This window comes from Carettochelys insculpta, chromosome 8 (assembly GCF_033958435.1).
Source record: "Carettochelys insculpta isolate YL-2023 chromosome 8, ASM3395843v1, whole genome shotgun sequence".
Lineage (NCBI taxonomy): Eukaryota > Metazoa > Chordata > Testudines > Carettochelyidae > Carettochelys > Carettochelys insculpta.
Genome location: NC_134144.1, coordinates 73958120 through 73981957, shown reverse-complemented (window position 1 = coordinate 73981957; position 23838 = coordinate 73958120). Strand labels below are relative to the sequence as shown.

Here is a 23838-nt window from a genome sequence, read left to right as displayed (position 1 = left end):
AAATTGACGGGTAGTAGGTTCAAAACTAATAAAAGGAAATTTTTCTTCACACAGCGCACAGTCAACCTGTGGAACTCCTTGCCGGAGGAGGCTGTGAAGGCCAGGACTCTATTAGGGTTTAAAAAAGAGCTCGATAAATTTTTGCAGGTTAGGTCCATAAATGGCTATTAGCCAGGGGTAAAGTACGGTGCCCTGGCCTTCAGAACAAGGGCAGGAGATGGATGGCAGGAGATAAATCACTTGATCATTGTCTTCTGTTCTCCTTCTCTGGGGCACCTGGCATTGGCCACTGTCGGCAGACGGGATACTGGGCTGGATGGACCTGTGGTCTGACCCAGTATGGCCGTTCTTATGTTCTTATTAGCCTTCTTGGCTACAAGGTCACACTGTTGACTCATACCCAGCCTCTCATCCACTGTAATCCTCAGGTCCTTTTCTGCTGCGCTGCTACTTTGCCAGTCGGTCCCTAGCCTGTAACGATGCTTGGGATTCTTCCATCCCAAGTGCAGGACTCTGCACTTGTTCTTGGTGAACCTCATCAGATCTCATCCTCCAATTTATCTAGGTCACTCTGGACCCCATCCCTACCCTCCAACATATCTACCTCACCCCCTAGCTTAGTGTCATCTGCAAATTTGCTGAGGATGTAATCCATCCCCTCATCCAGGTCATTAATAAAGATGTTGAATAGTACCAGCCCTAGAACCGATCCTTGGGGCACCTCACTTGAAACTGACCACCTACCAGACATTGAGCCATTGACCTCTACTCGTGGGGCCCATCCATCAAGCCAGCTTTCTATCCATCTTACACCCCCTGGATCCAATCCATGCTTCCTTAACTTATGGGAAAGAATGTTGTGGGATGTTGTATCAAAAGCTTTGCTGAAGTCAAGGCATATCACATCCACTGACTTCCCCATGTCCACAGAGCCTGTTACCTCCTCAGAGAAGCTAATGAGATTGCTCAGGCAGGACGTGCCCTTGGTGAATCCATCTTGGCTACTCTTGATCACTTTCCCCTCTTCCAAGTGCTCCGAAATGGATTCCTTGAGGATCCCCTCCATGATTTTCCCAGGGACTGAGGTGAGGCTGACTGATTTATACTCCCTGGATTGTCCCGCTTTCCTTTGTTAAAGATGGGCACCACATTTGCCTTTTTCCAGTCATTCAGGATCTCTCCCGATCTCCACGAGCTTTCAAATATAATGGCCAAAGGCTCTGCAATGACACCTGCCAATTCCCGCAGTACCCTTGGGTGCATTAAATCCGGACCCAGGGATTTGTGTGCGTCTAGCTTTTCTAAGTAGCTCTTAATCTGTTTCCCCCCACTGAGGGCTGCCCCCCTCCTTCCCATACTGCATTGCCTAGCGCCGTATGTTGGGAAATGATCTTGTCCATGAAGACAGAGGAAAAAAAAGCACTGAGTGGTTCAACTTTTCCTGCATCATCAGTCACCAGGTTACCTCCCTCCTCCAGTAACGGCCCCACCCTCCCTGATAACCCTCCTGTTAACATGCCTTCTTGCTATCCTTCACATCCCTTGCCAGCTGCTGTTCCAATTGTGCTTTCACTCTCCTGATTACTCCCCGGCACTCTGCAGCTGTATATTTATACTCCTCCTTAGTCATCTGTCCAAGTTTCCACTTCTCCTGTGCATCCTTTTTGAGCTTGTGCTTGTCAAGGATTTCCCTGGTAAGCCAAGCTGGTTGCCTACTATATTTGCTTCTCTTACTGTGCATCAGGCAGGTTTGTTCCCGTGCCTTCAGTAAGACTTCTTTAAAATCCTTTCAGTTCTCCTGAGCTCCTTTCCCTTCATATTCACTTCCCCAGGGGATGCTGCCCATCAGATCTCAGAGGCAGTCAATGTCTGCTCTTCTGAAATCAAGGCTCACCTTCCTTCCTTTTGTCAGGATCCTGAAATCCACCATCCCGTGATCACTGCAGCCCACATTGCTCTCCACTTCTATTTCTCCTGCTAGTTCTTCCCTGTTTGTGAGCAGCAGGTCAAGCTGCACATGGCCTCTTGTGCTGGGCCTACTCCCAAGGTGTAAGGTGGGAAGGGATGACTCAATGGCTTGAGTGTTGGCTTGCTAAACCCAGGGCTGTGAGCTCAATCCTTGAGGGGGCCAAAACAAAAAGCAGTCAAGTAGCACTTTAAAGACTAGCAAAATAGTTTATTAGGTGAGCTTTCGTGGGACAGACCCACTTCTCCAGACCAGAACAGACTCAATATTTAAGGCACAGAGAACCAAAAACAGTAAGCAAGGAGGACAAATCAGAAAAAGATAATCAAGGTGAGCAAATCAGAGAGTGGAGGGGTGGGGGGGAAGGTCAAGAATTAGACTGAGCCAAGTATGCAGACAAGCCCCTATAGTGACTCAGAAAGTTCCCATCACGATTTAAACCATGTGTTAATGTGCCGAATTTGAATATAAAAGCCAGCTCGGCTGCTTCCCTTTCCAGAACGGTGCGATAATTCCTCTTCAGTAACACACATCCCTTGAGGTCATTGACAGAATGCCCCATTCAATTAAAATGCTGACTAACTGGTTTGTGGATCTGGAGTGTTTTGATGTCTGTTTTGTGCCCGTTGACCCTTTGTCTAAGGGAGTTAGAAGTCTGTCCAATATACAAAGCATCTGGGCATTGTTGGCACATGATGGCGTATATGATGTTAGTAGAGGAGCATGAGAAAGTGCCCGTGATTGGGATCTGGGCCAAATAGATTGGGGAGGCGGGGAAGGATGGTGCTTGGTCCTGCCAAGAGGGCAGGGAACTGGACTCGGTGACCTCCTGAGGTCCCTTCCAGCTCTATGAGGTGTGTTTCTTCTAACCCACCGACTTGTCCCTTTCCAAGGCATCTAGCTCAGGTCAAGAGGCTGGAGAAAGAAAGGAGCAAAGACCATGTGTGGCCAGGACCCCGCCGAGCTGGCTCCTGCACGGCCCTGAAATGACTGTAGAAGCCGTTGCTCCGGCCAGATCACCTCTCGCCAGCCTGACCATGCAGAGTGCAGAGTCCTGCTTCAGCCTGTCCCCCTGCGGCTGTGGGTCTTGGCTGGCACAGGCTCTGGGGTGTGGCTGGCAGGGGCGCAGAGCGGGGACCATTAATATAAGCTGGAATGATGTGTTGCATGGGGGAAGCTGAGAGCCACTGACCCAACCTGCAAATGCTCTCTGTGATGGAAACCACCTCAGGCCAGGGGCATGGCTGCCCTGCTCCCCAGCCCCTCTCCTTCCAGGTTCTGTGCTTCAAACGCAAAACCTCCTGGGCCCGAGTGGGCAGATCCCAGTGACTTTTCCTCCTTGAAGTGCCCCAGCCGGGAGTGCTGAGCTGCGCCACTGGGAAACGGTGTCCTCCCTTGGGAGAAAGGGAGCAATTCTGCTGCAGGATTCCAGCCTCCTGCTGAAAAAACAGAACCTTTTTCTTTCCTCTTTTTGCTGTTTGGTCTTTGGGTTTGTCCACGAGCGCGCCGAGCATTTCTGATCCGCATGGAAGGCTTGGGGTGGGGGCGGGGGTCCGAAAACATCCAGCGGTTTTGTCAAATTTCTTCTTCCATGAAAAGGCCAGAGACCGGGAGCAGGGCAGGGAAACTGCTAACAGCGCCGGCCGGTTTCCAGCAGGACTGGGCCCTGCTCTCTCTGGCTGCACACGTAGCAGGCCGCATCGCAGCCCTGGCCTCAGCTGTGGCTGCAAAATCCACTGATTTCCCAGCCCTGGCTGTGTCATTAAACTGCTCTGATTGCCGCCTGCACTTGGACGGCAGGCACCAGAGTGGAAATGGCCCCCAGGGTATTTATCGGGGACTTAGCAAGCCTCACAAAGCCTGGTGTCTTTTCAATGATTCATTGCCATCTGCTGAGCAAGCCACGCCGATCCTATTAGAGGGAGAAGGAAACGTGTCTCTGCAGCCTTCATTCAGCACCACGCAGCCAGTTTGCGCGTTCATTTTTCAAACGCGTCGGTGTGACATCCACGAGGCGCTGCTGCTTACAAGCAGCCAGAACTCTCCCCTGGCCTCCTCAAGGTTCAACAAACTCATCCCCAGTGACCCAGCCTCTTACAAAGCACTGGGTTTGGGTCTTACCCACAAAAGCTGGACAAGGTCCTGGCTGGGATGACGTAGTGGGGGTTGATCCTGCTTGAAGCAGGGGGCTGGACTAGATGACCTCCTGAGGTCCCTTCCAGCCCTGGGACTCTGTGATTCTGTTTCTCCAAGCTCCTGACCTCAAAAATGTGTTAGTCTCAAAGGTGCTCCTGGACTGCTGGTTATTTGCAAAGCTACTGACTTGCAGGGCTTCTCCTCGGAGAAGATTTACGGTGTGATGGCTTTCCCCATGCAGCGGTCTTGTGAAGTTCTCCCTGCTGGGAGGCCCTAGTTACAAAGCAACTCCATTGTTATAAGGACATTAACTCCAGGGCAGCTGCAAACAAAGATTTCCTTTTAACCCTTGTGACTCACCCTAATCAAGGACAATCACCCACCCTAATTATCCACTCTAAGGCCTCCTGCTCTGCCAACCCTCCTTTCCTAACTCCCCTGGCTGCAGAGGGTGGTTCGCAGTGACTTCAGTCCCTTATGGGGAGGCCCGTGTCTCCGACTCCCCACCCAGTCGCAGAAACCTCTGATGCTGTTTGGCTCCAGCTTTGCAAGGGGACTCTTGCTCGGACGAGGTCCAAAGCTGAGCACTTGTCGGCCAAAAGGGGAACGTGTCGGAAAGCTCTGAGCACATGGAAGAAGCGGGAGGGAGAATGGGAGCCCCAGACAACCTAGGACCGGTGGTCGCAAGGCACCGCAGTTCTAGTTTAAGCGTTGTCTGCATTCCACCCCAACTCGCAGCCGGGGAGCATCTGGGGGTTGTGGGCATTGGCCATGGCCGCTTCTTCCTGGCTCTTGGCAGAGGGCACTTCCCAGCCCGTCCCCAGATGGCACAGGAGATCCCAAATAACGCTTCTGCAGGGGCACGCTGCAGGGTGGCGTTATGTTCCTTGGCAGGCGTAAGACTGACAGCAGTTCTGATCCGCCAGCCCCAGATCGCAGCACGGCTTTTCACGCCAGCAAGAATTCACCTAACTGGGCTCCCTCTACGCTGCACAAACGGGACCAACACTGGGTCAGATTAAAGGTCCATCTAGGCCAGGAGCCCATCTTCCACCAGTGGCTGGCGCCAAGGGCTTCGGAGGGAATGAACTGAGCCGGGCAGTCACCAAGTGATCCGTCCCCTCTTGTCCATTCCCAGCGATGGACGCACGTTTGGCGATGCACAGAGCATGGGACCATGTCCCTGACCATCTTGGCTAACAGCCATTGAAGAATCTGTCCTCCAGGGACCTTTCTCACCATCTTCTGGACCCTGTTATGGTCTTGGCCTTCCCAACAGCCTGCACAAGGAGTTCCCCAGGTTGACAGTGAATTGAATTTCCTTCTGTTCTCTTTGCTCCCTGGCTCTTGTGCTGAGTGAAGGGGTAAATGTCACCGCCTATTTGCTTTGTCCACACCAGTCATGACTTCACAGGCTCCTATCATATCCCCCCTTAGTGGTCTCAATTCCAACCTGAATGGTCCAAGTTGTGCCATGAATTTCTATAGCAGTATTATGATATATTCTTTCTTCGTCTCTCTCCCTTTCCTAAGGGTTCCCAACATTCGGTTTGCTTTCTGTCTGCCGCTGCCCCTGGAGTGGATGTTTTCCGAGAATTTTCTGTGGTGGCTCCGCTGTCTTTCTTGCGTGGGAAGAGCTAATTCAGACCCCATCACCTTGGGAGTAGGGTTTCCAATGTGCATGGCTTTAAACTTATCAACGCTGAATTTCATCCACCACTGTCTTCACCCCGGCCCCAGGCTGGCGAGACCCCTTGGTAATCCTTTGTAGTCAATTTGCCACATAACTTTCCTGAGTACTCCTGGATCATCTGCAATCTGCCACCTGACTATTCACCCCCTTTTCTAGGTCAGTTCTGAACATGTGGAACAGCACAGGTCCCTGTGCAGACCCTTGCTAGGTACATTGCATTGTGAAAGCTGGTCATTTATCCCTACCTTCTGTGCCCTGTCTTTCAACCAGTTACTGATCCATGAAAGGGCCATCCCTCTTATCCCCCCACAGCATGCTTTGCTTCAGAGCTTTCGGTGAGGGACCTGTCTGATCTCAGGCTTTCTGTAAATCCAAGTGTACAGTATCAACTGGATTCCCCTAGTTGACACCTTCGGGGAATTCTAGTAGATTGGTCAGGTGCGATTTCCTTTGACAAAAGCCGTGCTCGTCTGCTTGCCCGGTAAGACTGGCCATTGTTATAGTTTCAGCCAATTGTGCCAGTACTGAAGCTACACTCACCAGACTGTGATTGTAGGGATCAGCTGGGAAGCCTTTTTAAAAGGTTGGCACTCCATTAGCTACCCTGCCAACGTTCGGTAGAGGCTGATTGAAACAATAGGTTACATGCCACAGTTAGTAGTTCTTCAGCTTCGCAACTGAGTTCTTTCAGCACTTTTGGGTGAATCCCATCAGGGCCAGGTGACTTATTACTGATTCATTTATCAATTTGAAACAAAGACTCCTTGACTGACAGCTCAGTCTGCGACAGTTGCTCAGTCTGGCACAGTTCCTCAGATCTGCCCCTAACCAGAATGGCTCAGGTGTGAGAATCTCCCTCACGTCCTCTACAGTGAAGACTAATGTAAAGAATTAATTTAGCTTGTCCACAACAACATTGTCTTCCTTGCATGATCCTTCAGCACCTCCATGTCCAGTGGTCCTGCTGTTTGGTCACCTTCCCATTTCTGATGCACTTTTAGGAAAGGTCAGACTCATTTGCACTAAACAGAGCCATTTGGAGCGGCCTTTCTTTTAATGTGGAGAAGAAAACGGGGACGGCTAGGCCACGCTCTTAGAAAACCATCGTCCACCATAGTCCATCGGGTGCTCGCATGGAACCCGCAAGGCAAATGCAAAAGAGGAAGACCTCCGACAAGGTGAAGAAGATCTACTGAGACTGAAGAACAACAACCAGGGTACTCCTGGGGCCAGCTAGAAGCTTTGCCCCGAGACAGGGCAAAGCGGGGAAGACTTGTAGATGACCGATGCTCCACACAGAGTAGAAGTGTTTAAGTCAAGGAAGTCCAAAGTCTGGAGAGATTACAAGTCCCAGGATGCAGTGTGTCCTGTTCGGGTCAGACTCGGGTATCGCATGATGGAGATGCCCTGCTGGTGCCTGGACACCACAGGGATGCAGGCCAGGTGGAGTTGGTTGAAGGGAGATGAAGTCCTGCCATCGCCTCTCCCCATTAAAGAGATGTGGGGTTTTTGGGGTCACTATCCAAACCTCCCAGAATCTGCTACTGATCCCAGCCGGTTCTTTGAGGTGGAGACATTTCCATGGAAGGTTCGTAGAATCCCAGGGCTGGAAGGGACCTCAGGAGGTCATCGAGTCCAGTTCCCTGCTTTAAGCAAGATCAACTCCCACTAAGTCATCCCAGCCAGGGCCTTGTTAAGCCGGGACTTAAAAACCTCAAGGGATGGAGAATCCACCACCTCTCTAGGCAACGCATTCCAGTGCTTCACCACCCGCCTGGTGAAGCAGTTTTCCCGAATATCCAACCTACACCTCTCCCTCTGCAACTTCAGCCCATTGCTCCTTGTTCCGCATCTGTCACCACTGAGAACAGCCTCTCTCCATCCTCTTTAGAGCTCCCTTTCAGGAAGTTGAAGGCTGCTATCAAATCACCCCTCAGTCTTCTCTGCTGTGAACTAAACAAGCCCAAATCCCTCAGCCTCTCCTCATAGGTCATGTGCTCCAGCCCCTTCATCATTTTTGTTGCCCTTCACTGAACCTGCTCCAGCACATCCACGTCCTTTTTATACTGGGGGGCCTCAAAAATGGACACAATATTCCAGATGTGGCCTCACCAGTGCCGAATAGAGGGGAACAACCACTTCTCTAGATCTGCTCGAAATGCTCCTCCTAATGCACCCCAGTATGCTGTTAGCCTTCTTGGCTTCAAGGGTGCACTGCTGACTCATATCCAGCCTTTCATGCACCATAACCCCTAGGTCCCTTTCCGCTATACTGCTGCTGAGCCAGTTAGTTCCCAGCCTATAACAATGTTTGGGATTCTTCCGTCCCAGGTGCAGGACTCTGCACTTCTCCTTATTGAACCGCATCAGATTTCTTTCGGCCCAATCCTCCAATTTATCCAGGTCCCTCTGGACCCTGTCCCTACATTCCAATGTATCTACCTCTCCTCCTAGCTTAGTGTCATCTGCAAACTCTGCTGAGGTGCAATCCAGTCCCTCATCCAGGTCATTAATAAAGATGTTGAACAACACCAGCCCCAGAACTGAGCCTTGCGGCGCTCCGCTTGGAACCGACCGCCATCCGGATACCGAGCCATTGACCACCATCCGTTGTGCCCGACCGTCAAGCCGAAGGTTTTCCATCACTCCTCCTGGACCCAGGTCTCTGCGCTCTGGGGCCTGGCTGGGAACGGCAGGTCAGTGCTGTTCCCAGCCTGACGCAGCAGAGTGGACTTCTCCCAAGTCTCCCAGGATTTCTGGTCTGGTCTGACTGGTTCTAGAGGCCCCTGGAAGTTCCCAGGAATTGAGCTGCTCTGCCAAGCTTCCAGACTCTGCCCAGGGCACGGTGTCAGCTGGGCCGCACCGGTGGCCCTCCGAGAGCTGCTCTGCTCCAGTTCTGCCCACGGAAGGAGGCAGGGAGCGCGCCCGGCTCCTCTGAGGACGGGGGGAGTCTGCCAGTCGCAACATGTTTCCTGTTCTCTCTCCTCCGCCTCCCTCTTTTGCTAATTAAACTGCAGGTGAACCTACCAGGCTGTGGCAACACGCCAGATGCTAAATTCCTCCGTGCAGATCGGAACTTGCCTCCATGAGACTTCCGAGAGTCCTGCTCAGAGAACACGGCCGCTCTCCCCGCCAGGGCTGCCTGCTTGTTTTCAGCGTGGTCCAGGGCCAGCTCCACAAAGACACACCGGTTCCTAGCTCCCAGGGGCTTCAGTGCGAAAGAGAAACCTAATCCCTTTGCAGAGCCAGGGCCGAGTGGCTAGGGTGATGTGGCGGGGCTCAGGAGAGCACCAACCACCACTTCTCTCTGCTGCTCTTTGCTCTACACCTTGTCTGTTTGCACTTGGAGCTCCTTAGGGCAGGTGCTAAGAGACAAAGGGGCTTAGGTGCCAGAAGAGGCAGAGAAGTGGGCTTCTGAAAAGTGCCAGTGGGCATTTTCTGAAGTCTATGGGAATTAGGCACCAAATTTTCCAGAGCCCATCTGACCATCCTCCTCGGTGCCAGTCAGCCTCTTCAAATACCTCACTGCTCAGGACCCTGACCCGATGGGCTAGGGCAACACCTGGCACCATCTCAGCGGGGGCCACGGCCTGGTCTGCCTTCGCCCGGGCGGGGCGTGCCGAGCGCGCCAGCATGCACCGGTTCCAGCCCTGGCTCTGTGCTACCGGAGACACATTCTGGACCTGCCTCTGGCCCGTCCCACTGCAACAGAGTGGAGGGCACCTGCCGCCCCCCCAGACTCCACCCGCACACCAGCCGCGAGCGGTGGAGATACCCGCCAACGGGGTGAGCGCCACCTGCCAAGTCGGTTCCTGCCACGCCAGCCCACGAGCAGGGACACATTCTGCCAGCAGGGAACCCTCTCCTGGACAGCAGCTCTCTGCATTCGGCATTACCGTGTACACCCAACTGGGCCCCCGAGCCCCGGGTGCCTTCCTGGGGTACAGCACAAAAACCGGCGCTTCTCCCAGTCCATGTCTGGTCTGGTGAGTCCCTCCTCCTCCTCCTCTTCTTCCTCAACAACCCTGGGCTCAGTGCCCCTGGCCTTCCCTGGAACGACCCCCCATGGCCCTGCCCTACCTTGGGGACCCCTCCCAGGCCTGCTGGCGGTGGGGCCCAGATCCCGTGCCCTAGCTGTGCCATGGACTGGCTGGCTGCAATGGGAGCAGCAGGGTGTGATGGGGTTCAGGGGTCCCCCTGCACTGCACCCCGTCCGCTGGCAGGAGAGACTCTCACTCAGCAGGTACAACAGAAGGTTTATTAGTCAACAGATGCCCAGTTTCTCACAGAAGCGACAGCATAGCAGCCAGAGAAAGTCCTTCCAACCTGTCCTGGGGAGAAGACCCCGAGGGGTGCCCCTCTGGGGTGTAGCTTCCCCCTCCTCAGGCTGGCTGCCTTCCAGCTCTCCCTTTTCCTAGCCTCTAACTGCCACCCCCGATTCAAAAAACCAGCTCAGCTCCTCCCTGCTCTTTGTTCAGGCAGAGGTGTTACCTGCCAGTTGTAGCCCCAGGGTCATCCTTAGCCACTGGGAGCTGCTGCTTGCCTCAGACATCCAGCCTGACTCACACATGCACTCCCCCCACTCCATCACATCTCTCCCCGCTTCCAGACGAAACTGAGCGGGGTCCCTTAGCCAGTGACCTGGGGAAGTTCGGGGCCCTCCCTGCGTGACAGGGCATCGGCTATGGTGTTGTTGTTCCCCTTCACATGGACCACCTCCATGTCGTAGTCCTGCAGGAGCAGACTCCACCGCAGGAGCTTGGCGTTGGCCCCTTTCATGTGATGCAGCCAGGTCAGGGGTGAGTGATCGGTGTACACGGTGAAACGCCGTCCAAACAGGTACGGCTGCAGCTTCCCCAGCGCCCACACCATGGCCAGACATTCCTTCTCTATGGCTGCGTAGTTCTGCTCCCGGGGCAGCAGCTTCTTACTCAGGTACACGATGGGGTGTTTCTCCCCTTTGTCATTCACTTGCATTAGCACCGCCCCCAGCCCCACGTCTGAGGCATCGGTGAACACCAGGAAGGGCTTGTTGAAGTCTGGATTTGCCAGCACTGGGGCCCTAACCAGAGCCTCCTTCAGCGCGCAGAGGGCCTCTTGGCACTGCTCGGTCCAGACCACCTTGTCAGGCTTTCCCTTTTTACACAGCTCCATGAGGGGGGCTGCGATGGAGCTAAAGTGGGGCACAAACCTCCGGTAGTACCCCGCCATCCCAATGAAGGCCTGGACCTGCTTCTTAGTCTGGGGTGTTGGCCAATCTCTGACAGCCTCCACTTTACCTGGCTCTGGCTTTAAGCAGCCGCTGCCCACCTTGTGGCCCAGGTAGGTCACCTCAGCCATTCCCACCTTGCACTTCCCTGCCTTGATAGTCAGACCGGCCTTCTGGAGTCGGTCCAGCACCTGCTTGACCTGGGACACATGGTCCTCCCACGTCTGGCTGAAGATGCAAATGTTGTCCATGTAAGCCAGGGCAAAGCTCTCCATCCTTTTCAGTAGCTGGTCCACCAGACGCTGGAAGGTAGCGGGTGCCCCTTTGAGGCCAAAGGGAAGGACCAGGAACTCGTAGAGCCCCACAGGAGTGATGAAAGCCGACTTCAGCCGGGCATCTTGGTCTAATGGCACTTGCCAGGACCCCTTGGTGAGGTCTATGGTGGTGAGGTAACGGGCTCCCCCCAGCTTGTCTAAAAGGTCATCAAGCCTAGGCATGGGGTAGGCGTCCGAGACAGTGATGGCGTTAAGCTTGCGATAGTCCACACAAAACCGAACAGACCCATCTTTTTTAGGGACTAACACCACGGGAGAGGCCCAGGGGCTGGACGAGGGTTGGATCACCCCCAGAGCCAGCATGTCTTCAACCTCCTGCTCTATGTCCTGAGCCGTCCTCCCTGTGGCTCTGAATGGCACACACTTGATAGGGGCGTGGGTGCCTGTCTCTATTCGGTGGACAGCCAGGTCAGTGCGTCCGGGTCTGTCCGAGAACAGCTGTTGATGCGAATGCAGCACCTCCTTGATCTCCGTCTGCTGGGCAGGGGTCAGCTGGTCTGAGAGGGGAATAGACTCCAGCAAGGAGCCGGCTCCAGTCCTTGTGAGTAAATCCACCAAGGGATCATCCCCCTGCCCCTCCCAGTGTCTGCACATGGCCAGCACCAAGTTCTGTCTGTCCCAGTAAGGTTTCATCATGTTCACATGATAGACCCGGTGGCTGTGGGCCCGGTTCGACAGTTCCACCACATAATTCACGTCATTTAGCTGTTTGACGACCTTGAAGGGCCCATCCCAGGCCGCTTGCAGCTTGTTCCGCCGCACAGGTACAAGGACCATCACTTGATCCCCGGTGGCATAGGCTCGGGCCCTGGCGTTACGGTCATACCAGACCTTTTGCTTCCTTTGGGCCATGGAGAGGTTCTCCCTGGCCAGGCCCATGAGCTCGGTGAGTTTTTCCCGGAAGGTCAGTACATACTGTACCACTGACTCCCCTTCAGGAGAGGCCGTCCCCTCCCACTCTTCTCTGAGCAAGTCCAAGGGTCCCCGTACCCTCCTTCCGTACAGCAGCTCAAACGGGGAGAACCCCGTGGATTCCTGGGGCACCTCCCTGTATGCAAACAGCAGGTGGGGTAAGTACTTGTCCCAGTCATGGGGGTATTGATTCATGAAGGTTCTCAGCATCTGCTTCAGAGTCCCATTGAACCTCTCCACCAGCCCATTGGTCTGCGGGTGGTAGGCTGTGGCCCAGGTGTGCCGGACCCCACACTTGTCCCACAAGCTTTGCAGTAGGGCCGACATGAAGTTGGACCCCTGATCTCTGAGGACCTCCTTGGGGAACCCCACTCTGCTGAAAATGGACAGCAGTGCATCTGCCACGGTGTCAGCGTCGATAGAGGTCAAGGCCACTGCTTCTGGGTATCGCGTGGCAAAATCTACCACTACCAAAATATATTTCTTCCCCGAACGCGCTGCCTTGCTGAAGGGGCCCACTATATCTATAGCCACTTTCTGGAAAGGCTCCTCTATGTTGGGCAGCGGCCTCAGGGCAGCTTTCCCCTTGTCCCGGCTCTTCCCCACCCTCTGGCAGGGATCGCAGGACAGGCAATACAGACGGACAGCTGCAAAGATCCCTGGCCAGAAAAAGTTCTGTAACAACCTTCTCCTGGTGCGGTGGATCCCCTGGTGTCCTGCGAGCGGGACATCATGGGCTAGGTACAGCAGCCTGCGCCGGTACTTTTGGGGAACCACCAGTTGCCTCTGGACCTTCCATGGCTCCGCTTTGCGTCTGGGAGCCCATTCCCGGTACAGGAATCCCTTTTCCCACAGGAATGTCTCCCTGCAGCCCTCCCCCAGCTGTGGAGCTGGGCTGAGACTGGCCAGTTCCCTCAGCTTCTGCAAGGAGGGGTCTCTCTGCTGCTCTGCCTGGAACTCTTCCGCTGGGGCAGGGGCGGATGCTACTTCCCCATCCCTGCCTGGCTCCAGCACCCCTGGCCTGTGAGATCTGGTTTTTGGGGGCCCCCTTTCTCTCAGGGTTGGCCCCTGTGGCTCCTGTGACTTTGGCTGGGCCTGTACCCCTGTATCTGGGGAGCGCACCCCTCGTTTTCTTTGGCTACGGGTCAGGACCAGGACACGAGGGCGTTCACCTTGCCAGTTCTCCAGGTCAGCCCCCATCAGTACATCCGCCGGCAAATGGCTGTGCACGCCCACTTCCTTGGGGCCTTCCTTCTTCCCCCATTTCAGGTGCACCCTCGCCATGGGCACCTTGAAAGGGGTCCCATCAATTCCTGTTACCGACAGGTGGGAATCAGGTATCATGCAGCCTGGTGCCACCACCCCGGGTCGGGCCAGCGTCACGTCAGCGCCTGTGTCCCAGAACCCCGTGACCTTTTTCCCGTCTACCTCGAGGGGTTTGAGACACTTGCTCCACAGAGGCATTGCCGCCCCCACTCTGTAAACTGGCCTCTGAGCATTTGGTCCCCCTGAGGAGCTGGTCTGTGGGGCGGACTCGGCCCAATCCGAGTGCCCACTGTCAGCACCACCCGCCTTGGCCGCCAGCCCCTCTGGCTTCTGGGACCCCACCCAGTTGACTCCATGACCCCCCGGCCTGCTCAACCTGTCTGGGAGCCTGGGGCACTGGGCTGCTCTATGCCCCTTTCGCCCACAGCGATAACAGCCTGGGTCTTGTTGTGTCCCTCAGGCCGGCTGCTCTGTCCGGGCTCTGTTTGGCTCTCTGGGGGGTGGGTGGCTGGCCCCTCTTTCCTGGGCTTGCCCAAGAGGTGGTCCCCTCTGTCGTACAGTTAGGGACCGGTCTCTCTGAGATTCTCGGTTTCTCCGGGACTCCCTCTCTCTCCGACACTCCCTCTCTTTGTGGGGCTCACTTTCAAACCTGGCCCGGCTGTTTGTGAAGTCATGTGCCAGTTTCCCTGCATCGTGTGAGTCCCCTGGCTTCCGGTCCACGAGCCACACCCTCAGGTCAGGTGCGCACATCTCGTAGAATCGCTCCACGACCGCCAGCTCGATCAGGTCCTCTACGGACTGGACTCCCATTCCGAACGCCCACTTCCGGTAGTATTGCTTCAGGCGGGCGGTTGTATCTACGTGGGTTTCCTCTGGCCTCTTCTGCGCCTCCTGGAACTTCTTCTTGTACATCTCCGGAGTCAGCCCGAACTTATGCAGCAGGGCCTGTTTGAACCGTTCATAGTCCCCAGGCTGCAGCCCCACCAGCTGGCTGAGCACCGCTGCGGCCTTCTGGCCCAGCAAGGGGGTGAGGTGCCGGAGCCACTCATCTGGGGGAACCTCATGCAACTCACAGGCTCGCTCAAAGGCGGTAAGGAACTCGTCCATGTCCCCTGGGTCCTGACACTGGGCCAGCACACGCGTGTCCAAGTGACTGGCCACCCCGAGCCGTCTGACCCTCTCCCCGCTTACCGCAGCTGAGGCCTCTTGGAGTCTCGCCTCTGCCATGGTTCGCTCATGCTCCCGCTCTCGCTCTCTCTCCTCACGCTCTCGCTCTCTCTCCTTCCGTTCTCGTTCTTTCTCCTCCCGCTGTCTCTCTTGTAGCTGGCGCTCGTGCTCACGCTCTCTTTCCCGTTCCTGGCGCTCACGCTCTCTTTCCCGTTCCTGGCGCTCACGCTCACGCTCTCTTTCCCGTTCCTGGCGCTCCAGTTCCTTTAATTTCACCTCGAGTTCCAGCCGTCGCAGCTCTGCGGTGGGGGACTCTGCCCACGATGGACCACCGCTAGTTGAGCGCGACCTGGCGGGCACCGCGTCTGTCTGACGGCGTCGAGCCCCTGCTCCTGTCGGAGAATCCGAAACGCTTCCCGAGGCTGACCAGCCACTTTCTGCCGGGACAGGCTCTGCCCCCCCGGATCGGTCATTCTCTTCCAGCCGTGCAATCAGCTGGGCCTTGGTCGCCTTCCCCACGGTCAGGCCCCTCTCTCTGCACAGCCCCGCTAGCTCTGCCTTCAGGAGTCGGGTATAATCCATCTCCCCGCTATCTCCCGGGGTATCCACTCACCAGCAGCAGCTGCAGGAATGGCTCTGTTCCCCCTCTGGCTCTTGTGAGACTCCTTCCTTCTCTGGTGCTCAGTCAGCCACTGCTGGGAGCTCATCCGTGCGTGCAGTGCATCCCACTTCTGACACCAGTGTGATGGGGTTCAGGGGTCCCCCTGCACTGCACCCCATCCGCTGGCAGGAGAGACTCTCACTCAGCAGGTACAACAGAAGGTTTATTAGGCAACAGATGTCCAGTTTCTCACAGAAGCGACAGCACAGCAGCCAGAGACAGTCCTTCCAACCTGTCCTGGGGGGAAGACCCCGAGGGGTGCCCCTCTGGGGTGTAGCTTCCCCCTCCTCAGGCTGGCTGCCTTCCAGCTCTCCCTTTTCCTAGCCTCTAACTGCCGCCCCCGATTCAAAACCCAGCTCAGCTCCTCCCTGCTCTTTGTTCAGGCAGAGGTGTCACCTGCCAGTTGTAGCCCCAGGGTCATCCTTAGCCACTGGGAGCTGCTGCTTGCCTCAGACATCCAGCCTGACTCACACATGCACTCCCCCCACTCCATCACACAGGGAATGGCTGGCCAGACGTGGAGAGGGGTTAACTAGAAGGGACCTGACCCAAGAAGCCATCAGAACCTGCTCGATCCACACCCTGCCTCTCCAGCAACACTCTCCCCTCCAGCCCATGGCTCTATGGGTCCAGCAGCTGCGGGGTGCTACCTGCCCTTCTCACAAGCACTCGGAGAGGGCATCTCTCCAAGCCAGCATGGGCGGGGTTGGAACCCCACAGGCCAGGACCCAGAGGCCAGAGCTGCCAGGCCCTGCCTTGGGATCAGCAAGGGGCAGAGCTGGCGGAGCATTAGAAAGCAGGAGGTGGGAAATGGTTGGTCGGTGGGGGGACCGACAGGAGCCCCCACCAGTTGCAGAGAAGGATTTCAGCCCCTTCGGCTCGGCTGTGATCTCATGGCACCTGAGTGGAGCCAGGGCAGCAGGTGGAGGGGAGCTCTCTGGTGCACTCCCGCCAGGCCACAAAGGGCGCCGTGCCAGGAGAGGTGCCATCTCCGGGGGGGGGGGGGGGGGCCGTAAAACCCCAGGTGCTGCCCTCTGGGGGTTGCGTGAGATCCCAGGGCTCCCTTGGTTGGAGTCAAGATGCACATGGGGGCCAGTGCCCAGCTCAGGTGCTCTATTCCACCCCCCTAAAGCCCTGACGCTGACTGGAACCCGCTGCAGCTGCACTTCCCGTCTCAGCCGTTGTGTGGCGCTGCCGCAAGCAGCCCCAGAGGTGGCCGCATTTCCACAGCAGACGCAGCCGTCGTACGACTGAGTGCGTCACAGTGATGGGCGCAGGAGACCCCAGGGGCCTGGCACTACGACTGCAAGAGCCTGGTGCAGCTTTGCCCCACCCTGATTTCCCCCTCTTCTTCTCAGCCGGCGCAGGGGCGCAGACTGCAGCTCAGCAGACCGAGGACAGGCTTTGGGGCTGGGCATGAGTGTGCAATTTCCTTTGCCTGAGCTCCTTTGCCTATCGGCTGCAAAGAGCTCCCCGGCTGGTTCCCTCTCTCCCCTGCCCCCGGCTGCCCTGGGGAACAGCTGGTGGCCGACGAGAAGGCACCACGGCCTCCGGCGCGCCCTGGATGCCACTCGGCCCTTGTGCTGGGAATTCAGTGCGAGACAAGTGCGTCTGGGAGCAGCCTGGGACAGACGGGCCCTACAAATAATTGAAGGGGAGGTGCACGCACGGCTGAGCTGATGGCAGAAGGAGCGGGAAGATGATGAAAGATTAAAGGGCTCTGTCACTTCAGGTTACGGGCAGCCGTCCTTCGCCCACCTCGTGTTCCTGGGGGCAGCAGGGGAGGAGCCTGTGGGCTGCTCCCCTGGGGGGGTGAGAGAGACGAGTAAAACGCCCCCAGCTCCAGCGACCGACTTTGTGGGCTTGTTGCGGAAATCGCTGCAAAGGGGAGTTTGCAACTCACACTGCAGGCTGTAGAGAAGGGGAGGAGCTTGGAAATCTGCCAGCAAGGCCGGCTGCCATGTGCCACCCTTCCCAAAGCTCCCGGGCCCATCCCGCACATCCCACAATGGGAAACTCACACCCCCCACCCTGCCTCCCTGCTTGGCTATCCTAAGTCTAACATCGGAGGCTGCAGGGGGTTGCCAGCCCCTGGCACCCAGCATCGGCTACAGGAGGCACAGCCGGCTGTGTGGCCAAGGCTGTGCACTGAGAGCGAGGCGCTGGGGCAGGACTGGTCCCCGGTGTCTTTCTTCAGGACAGGATGGGATTTGCAGTGGGCAGGTCCGGGGCCCCGGAAGGACCTCAAGTCAGATGCCCAAAAGAACTGGTCCTTTCTGGGGAGTTTGGCTGGGTTCTCAGGGGTCCCCAGCCAGCCGGCCCTCAGCCCCCGAGACCTGGGTATCTATTGGCCCATCCCTGTAAAGAGCCCAGCCGCTGCATGGCTGGCTCACGACTGGCTGGGTTTGAATTCAGATGGGAAAGGCTGAGACTCCCCATTTCCCCCACCCCAAGCCTGACAAAGAACATTTCCCGGCACCAATACAGGCTGAGCCTCTCTCATCCAGCCCCTGTGGACCCAACCGGCACCAGCAAGAGACTTTGCCAGGCTGCAGGACCTCAACAGCAACATTGACCTCATCTCTAGCAAATGCCGAGCAGCATTTAAGAACATAGGAACGGCCAGACGGGGTCAGACCAAAGGTCCATCCAGCCCAGTGTCCCGTCTGCCGACAGCAGCCCATGCCGGGTGCCCCAGAGCGAGTGAACAGAACAGGCAATGATCGCTCTCCTGCCACCCATCTCCAGCCTCTGACAGAGGCCAGGGACACCATCTGACCCAGCCTGGCTACTAGCCATGGACTGACCTAACCTCCTTGGATTGATCTAGCTCTTTTTAAACCCTGTTCCAGCCCTGGCCTTCCCAGCCTCCTCTGGCGAGGAGTTCCACAAGTCGGCTGTGCACTGGGTGAAGAACTTCCTTTTATTTGTTTTAAATCTGCTGCCCATTAATGTCGTTTTGGTGTCCCCTAGCTCTGGTGTTGTGGAAACAAGTAAATAATTTTTTCTTTCTCGCTTTTTCCACACCAATCATGATTTTATAGACCTCTATCATATCCCCCCCCCTTAGTCTCCTCTTTTTTAAGCTGAAGAGTCTCAGACTCTTTAATCTCTCTTCACTGGGGACTCGCTCCAAACCCCTCATCATTTTAGTCACCCTTTTCTGAACAGTTTCTCATGACAATACGTCTTTCCTGAGATGAGACCACATCTGGACGCAGTACTCAAGAGGTGGGCGTATCATGGTTTTATATAAGGGCAATAAGATACTCTCCGTCTTATTCTCTATCCCTTTTCTAATGATTCCCAACCTGTTTGCTTCTCTGCCTGACGCTGCACACGGTGTGGATGTTTTCGAGAACGAGCCATGATAACTCCAAGATCTCTCTCCTGATGAGCTGTAGCTAAATTAGTCCCCCATCACACTGTATGGATAGTTGGGGTTATTTTTTTCAATGTGCACTACTTTACATTTATCCACATTCAATTTCAGTTCTCATTTTGTTGCCCAATCACTCAGTTTTGTAAGATCCTTTCGAAGTTCTTCACAGTCTGCTTGGGTCTTAACTGTCTGCAAACTTCGCCACCTCACAGTTTACCCCTTTCTCCGGATCATTTATGAAGGTGTTGAATAGGATTGGTTTTAGGACTGACCCTTGGGGAACAGCACTAGTTACCCCTCCACATTCTGAAAATTTACCATTTATTCCTACCCTTTGTTTCCTGCCTTGTAACCAGTTCTCAATCCAAGAAAGGATCTTGCCCCTTATCCCATGACAACTTAATTACCTAAGAGCCTTTGGTGAGGGACCTTGTCAAAGGGTTTCTGGAAATCTAAGTATACTGTATCTACTGGATTCCTCTTGTCTGCATGTTTGTTAACCCCTTCAAAGAATTCCAATAGATTAGTGAGACATGATTTCCCTTTACAGAAATCATGTTGACTTTGTGCAACAAATCATGCTCTTCTATATGTTTGACAATTTTATTCCTGACTATGGTTTCCACTGCTTTGCCCGGTACTGACATTAGACTTACTGGTCTGTTATTGCCGGGATTGCCTCTACAACCCTTTTTAAATATTGGCATGACATTAGCTACCTTCCAGCCACTGGGAACAAAAGCTGATTTAAAGGATTAGTTACAAGCCACCGTTAACAGTTCTGCAATTTCACATTTGAGTTCTTTCAGAACACTTGGGTGAATGCCATCCGGTCCCAGGGACTTGTTACTGTTAAGTTTATCAATCAGTTGCAAAACCTCCTCTAGTGACACCTTAATCTTGGACAATTCCTCAGACACGTCACCTCCAAAGGACAGCTCAGTTTTGGGAATCTCCCTGACATCCTCAGCCATGAAAACCGAAGCAAAGAATTCATTGAGTTTCTCCGCAATGACTTGGTCATCTTTGGATGGCGGTCTGTTTCAAGCGGAGTGCCGCAAGGCTCGGTTCTGGGGTCGGTGTTATTCAACATGTTTATTAAGGACCTGGATGAGGGACTGGGTTGCACCCTCAGAAGTTTGCGGATGACACAAAACTAGGGGGAGAGGTAGATACGTTGGAGGGTAGAGAGACAATCCAGAGGGACCTGGATAAATTGGAGGACTGGGCCAAAAGAAATCTGATGCGGTTCAATAAGGAGAAGTGTAGAGTCCTGCACCTGGGGCGGAAGAATCCCAAACATTGTTGCAGGCTGGGGACTGACTGGCTCAGCAGCAGTACGATGGAAAGGGACCTAGGGGTTATGGTGGATGAAAGGCTGGATATGAGTAAACACTGTGCCCTTGTAGCCAAGAAGGCTAACGGCATACTGGGGTGCATTAGGAGGAGCATTTCGAGCAGATCTACAGAAGTAGTTATTCCTCTTTATTCGGCACTGGTGAGGCCACATCGGGAATATTGTGTCCAGTTTTGGGCCCCCCAGTATAAAAAGGATGTGGATGTGCTGGAGCAGGTTCAGCGAAGGGCAACAAAAATGATTAAGGGTCTGGAGCACAAGACCGATGTGGGGAGGCTGAGGGATTTGGGCTGGTTTAGTTTACAGAAGAGAAGACTGAGGGGCGATTTAATAGCAGCCTTCAACTTCCTGAAGGGGAGCTGTAAACAGGAGGGTGAAAAACTGTTGTCAGTGGTGTCAGATGGCAGAACAAGGAGTAATGGGCTGAAGCTGAAGAGGGGAAGGTGTAGGTTGGATATTAGGAAAAACTCTTTCCCCAGGCAGGTGGTGAAGCACTGGAATGCGTTGCCTAGAGAGGTGGTGGATTCTCCATCCCTTGAGGTTTTTAAGTCCCGGCTGGACAAGGTCCTGGCTGGGATGGCTTAGTGGGGATTGATCCTGCTTTGGGCAGGGGGCTGGACTAGATGACCTCCTGAGGTCCTTTCCAGCCCTGGGATTCTGTGATTCTATGAGCGCCCCTGTCCAACACAGCTGCAGCGGACTGGGCTCTGAGAAGACATTTGGGGGAAATTCCGGCCGAATAACAGCACAGAACTCTGAGAGCCAGGACTGGTGGCCAGAAACAAATTCTATAGGGTCACGAGAAACTTGGCCACGCCAACTTGGCCGCGCCACAGCTAACTGAAATCACGCTGGATGATGGATGTTGCCGGATGACGGAGTTCCGGATTAGAGAGGCTCAACCTGCAGCCAGGAACGGCCTCTCTGGGGCAGAACCAGAGTGATCTCAGTAGCCCTTCTCCTGCCTCCAGCATCCTCAGGCACAGGAAACCTCGGAGTGGGCAGCTGCATCTCAGGACCTGGGCAGGACACCTCAGTCTGGCCTCACTTTGCCCCTCACCGCTCCCCCTCTTCTCGAGCAGTGAGGAATACGCTCAGCTCCCGCCCCGCGCAGAGTCCTGCGGCCCCGTGCAGCCTGTGCCCTCTACCCTGCCGCTCCCCACCCAGTTCTGCTCCATGACAGGACGTGCCGGCTCACCCCAGCCAGCTTTGCCCCATGCACTGGAGCAGCAAACCACCAGGGAGGTGTCACCAGCTCACCTGCCTACGGTCGAGGGACTCAAAACGACCCCGAAGCCCAGAGCATTTGGAAGTACATTGGTTCTCAACAACGCATCACACCCAGTCCCACCAGGACGCTGCATCTCTCCACATGGACCTGCCCCTGGCTGGACGCAGCCGGAGCTGCTCTAAGGGTTTGAGTCTCCGACCGGTCTGCAGCAAACAGGGAAGGAATCGGGCTCTGAGGATTCGTTACAGCTGTGCTGGGACACTTGGCTTCCTCGGGCGCTGTGCTGTGAGCAAACCCCAATCCAATCCAGCTCCCCTGCCCCCAGGACGTCTGCCTGGGGACAGCAAACCTATTGGCTCGGGTGGGGCAGAGTCTACCTGGAAGGGTTCAGAGTTCTGGGTCTCCCCGAGGTAGCCATGTATTCCCCCAGTGCTGGCCTGGCTCGGGAGCCCCCGTGTCCCTGGGCTTTGGGGCTTTTCCCACACAGCAGCCGTGTCCACAGACCATTTCTTACATGGCCTGAAAATCAGAGTTCTTTCCCTTGATGGGAACCCAGCGCTGGGGTACCCCAGTGTGACAAAGGCAGGTGTAAGGATTTTATTCCCTCGTGGTGCCTCAGTTGCCCCAGGCACAGCATCAGTGCATAGAGGGGACAGGAGTTTGGGTGTGATGACGTCTCACAGGTAGGCAATGGCCATCCCTGCTCTTCGTAACCCAGGCAAGCAGTTACCCCTTTCTTCCCCAGGAAACAGGACAGAGGCAGAGGAGGGGCCGGGCTGGTGTGAATTGGAACTGGGCTGGGGGGTGGGGCAGTCTGGTCTGGCTGGAGAGGGAGGAAGGGGACCAGGGCCCAGCGCGGGGACACCTCTGGGCCCCTCTCCCCAAGCTGGATGTTACTGATGGCTTCTGGTCCCTGTGCTGACCAGTCTGTTCTACGCTGGGTCCCTGTCACCTGACCCCCGGCTGTTCCCCTGGGGAGCGAGAGCCACGTCTGCTTGCGGGTGTGGGCAGGGCCAGGGACCCCCTGACTCCGTGACACCCAGCACGGCGCAGCCCTTGGGGTCTCAGAGCAGCTGCAAGAGCTGATCAAAGCTCTGCCCTAACCTCTCCCTGGCGTGCTCCCTGGGTGCTGGGCAGCGCAGGGAAGGGACAGCTGGGGCTGCAGGGTTGGACGCAGGCACCAGGCTGTGCTCAGAGGGGCCAGGAGCAATCAACACTGGCACAGAAAATGCAGGGAGCTCTGACCCAGCACCACGCAGGCTGCCGGTGCCTGGGGCGTCGCCCATAACCACGCTGGGGGGCTCAGTGCCCCAGGGGCTGTGGGTCACAGGGAAGGCCGTTTCAGGCTGTGCAGAGCAGCCCCCCCCGGGTCTGCCTCTTGCACTCACCGGCGCCCCCTACAGGACGCTGTTCCCAGCCGGCTGTGGCTTGGAGCTGGGACCAGTCCCTGGGGCAATCCCAGGACAGAGTTATTGCCCTGGTGGGTGGGGGATGGCTGCCGGGGGATGGGCTGGTGCAGCTCCATGTTCCTCAGCAGCTGGGCTGCAGCAGGCTGTGTTGGGGCTGTCTCCGGACAGGTGGCTCCATCCATGCGACCAGTCGGAGGGGTGGCATCCCCAGCTCCTGGGCCAAACGCCCCGATGAGGGATGGTCCCCCAGAAACACCCCTCTCCCCAGCAGTTCCTTGTGGGAACCAGCTTCCCATTCACATCCTGTCCTGAACTGTTGTGCGGCACTGCCGCTGACCAGCTGCCACATCCCACCCCAGAGCTGGCTGCATTTCCAAGGCACTTCCTGGGACAGACTCCACCATCACTTTCTCAGGAGGAACATCCCCTGCGGCCCAAGAGGAAGGCAGAGACAGGGCTGGGAGGGATCTGCTGCAAGGACTGGCACTGGGAGTGCAGGGGCTCAGAAGATACAGGCTTTGGCTGTGTGAACATAAAGGGGTTTCCAGGCTGGGGCTGCTGGACCAGGCCAGATCTTAGGATCATAGAATCCCAGAATCTGAGGGCTGGAAGGGACCTCAGGAGGTCTTCTAGTCCAGCCCCCTGCCCAAAGCAGGACCAGCCCCCAGTAAGTCATCCCAGCCAGGACCTTGTCCAGCCGGGACTTAAAAACCTCAAAGGGATGGAGAATCCACCACCTCTCTAGGCAACGCATTCCAGTGCTTCACCACCCGCCTGGGGAAAGAGTATTTCCTGATATCTAACCTACACCTCCTGCTGTAACTTCAGCCCATTGCTCCTTGTTCTGCATCCGACACCACTGAGAACAGCCTCTCTCCAGCCTCCTTACAGCTCCCCTTCAGGAAGTTGAAGGCTGCTATTAAATCACCCCTCAGTCTCCTCTTCTGTGAACTAAACAAGCCCAAACCCCTCAGCCTCTCCTCATAGGTCGTGTGTTCCAGCCCCCGAATCATTTTCACTGCCCTTTCGGGTCTCCTTGGCTCCCCCGGTCTCAGCCGGGTGCTGGCCCATGGAGCTTGCGCCCGAGGCCGTGCTGCCTGGGAGGGGACCTGTC

At 55.8% G+C, this 23838-nt stretch overlaps 1 protein-coding gene across 1 annotated transcript in view; it reads right to left on the bottom strand.

Annotated features, from left to right (window-relative positions):
* The window catches only part of WNT10A (Wnt family member 10A), a 41927-nt gene that overhangs the window by 14127 nt on the left and 3962 nt on the right, over positions 1 to 23838 (bottom strand). The gene's annotated exons all lie outside the window — the stretch shown is intronic.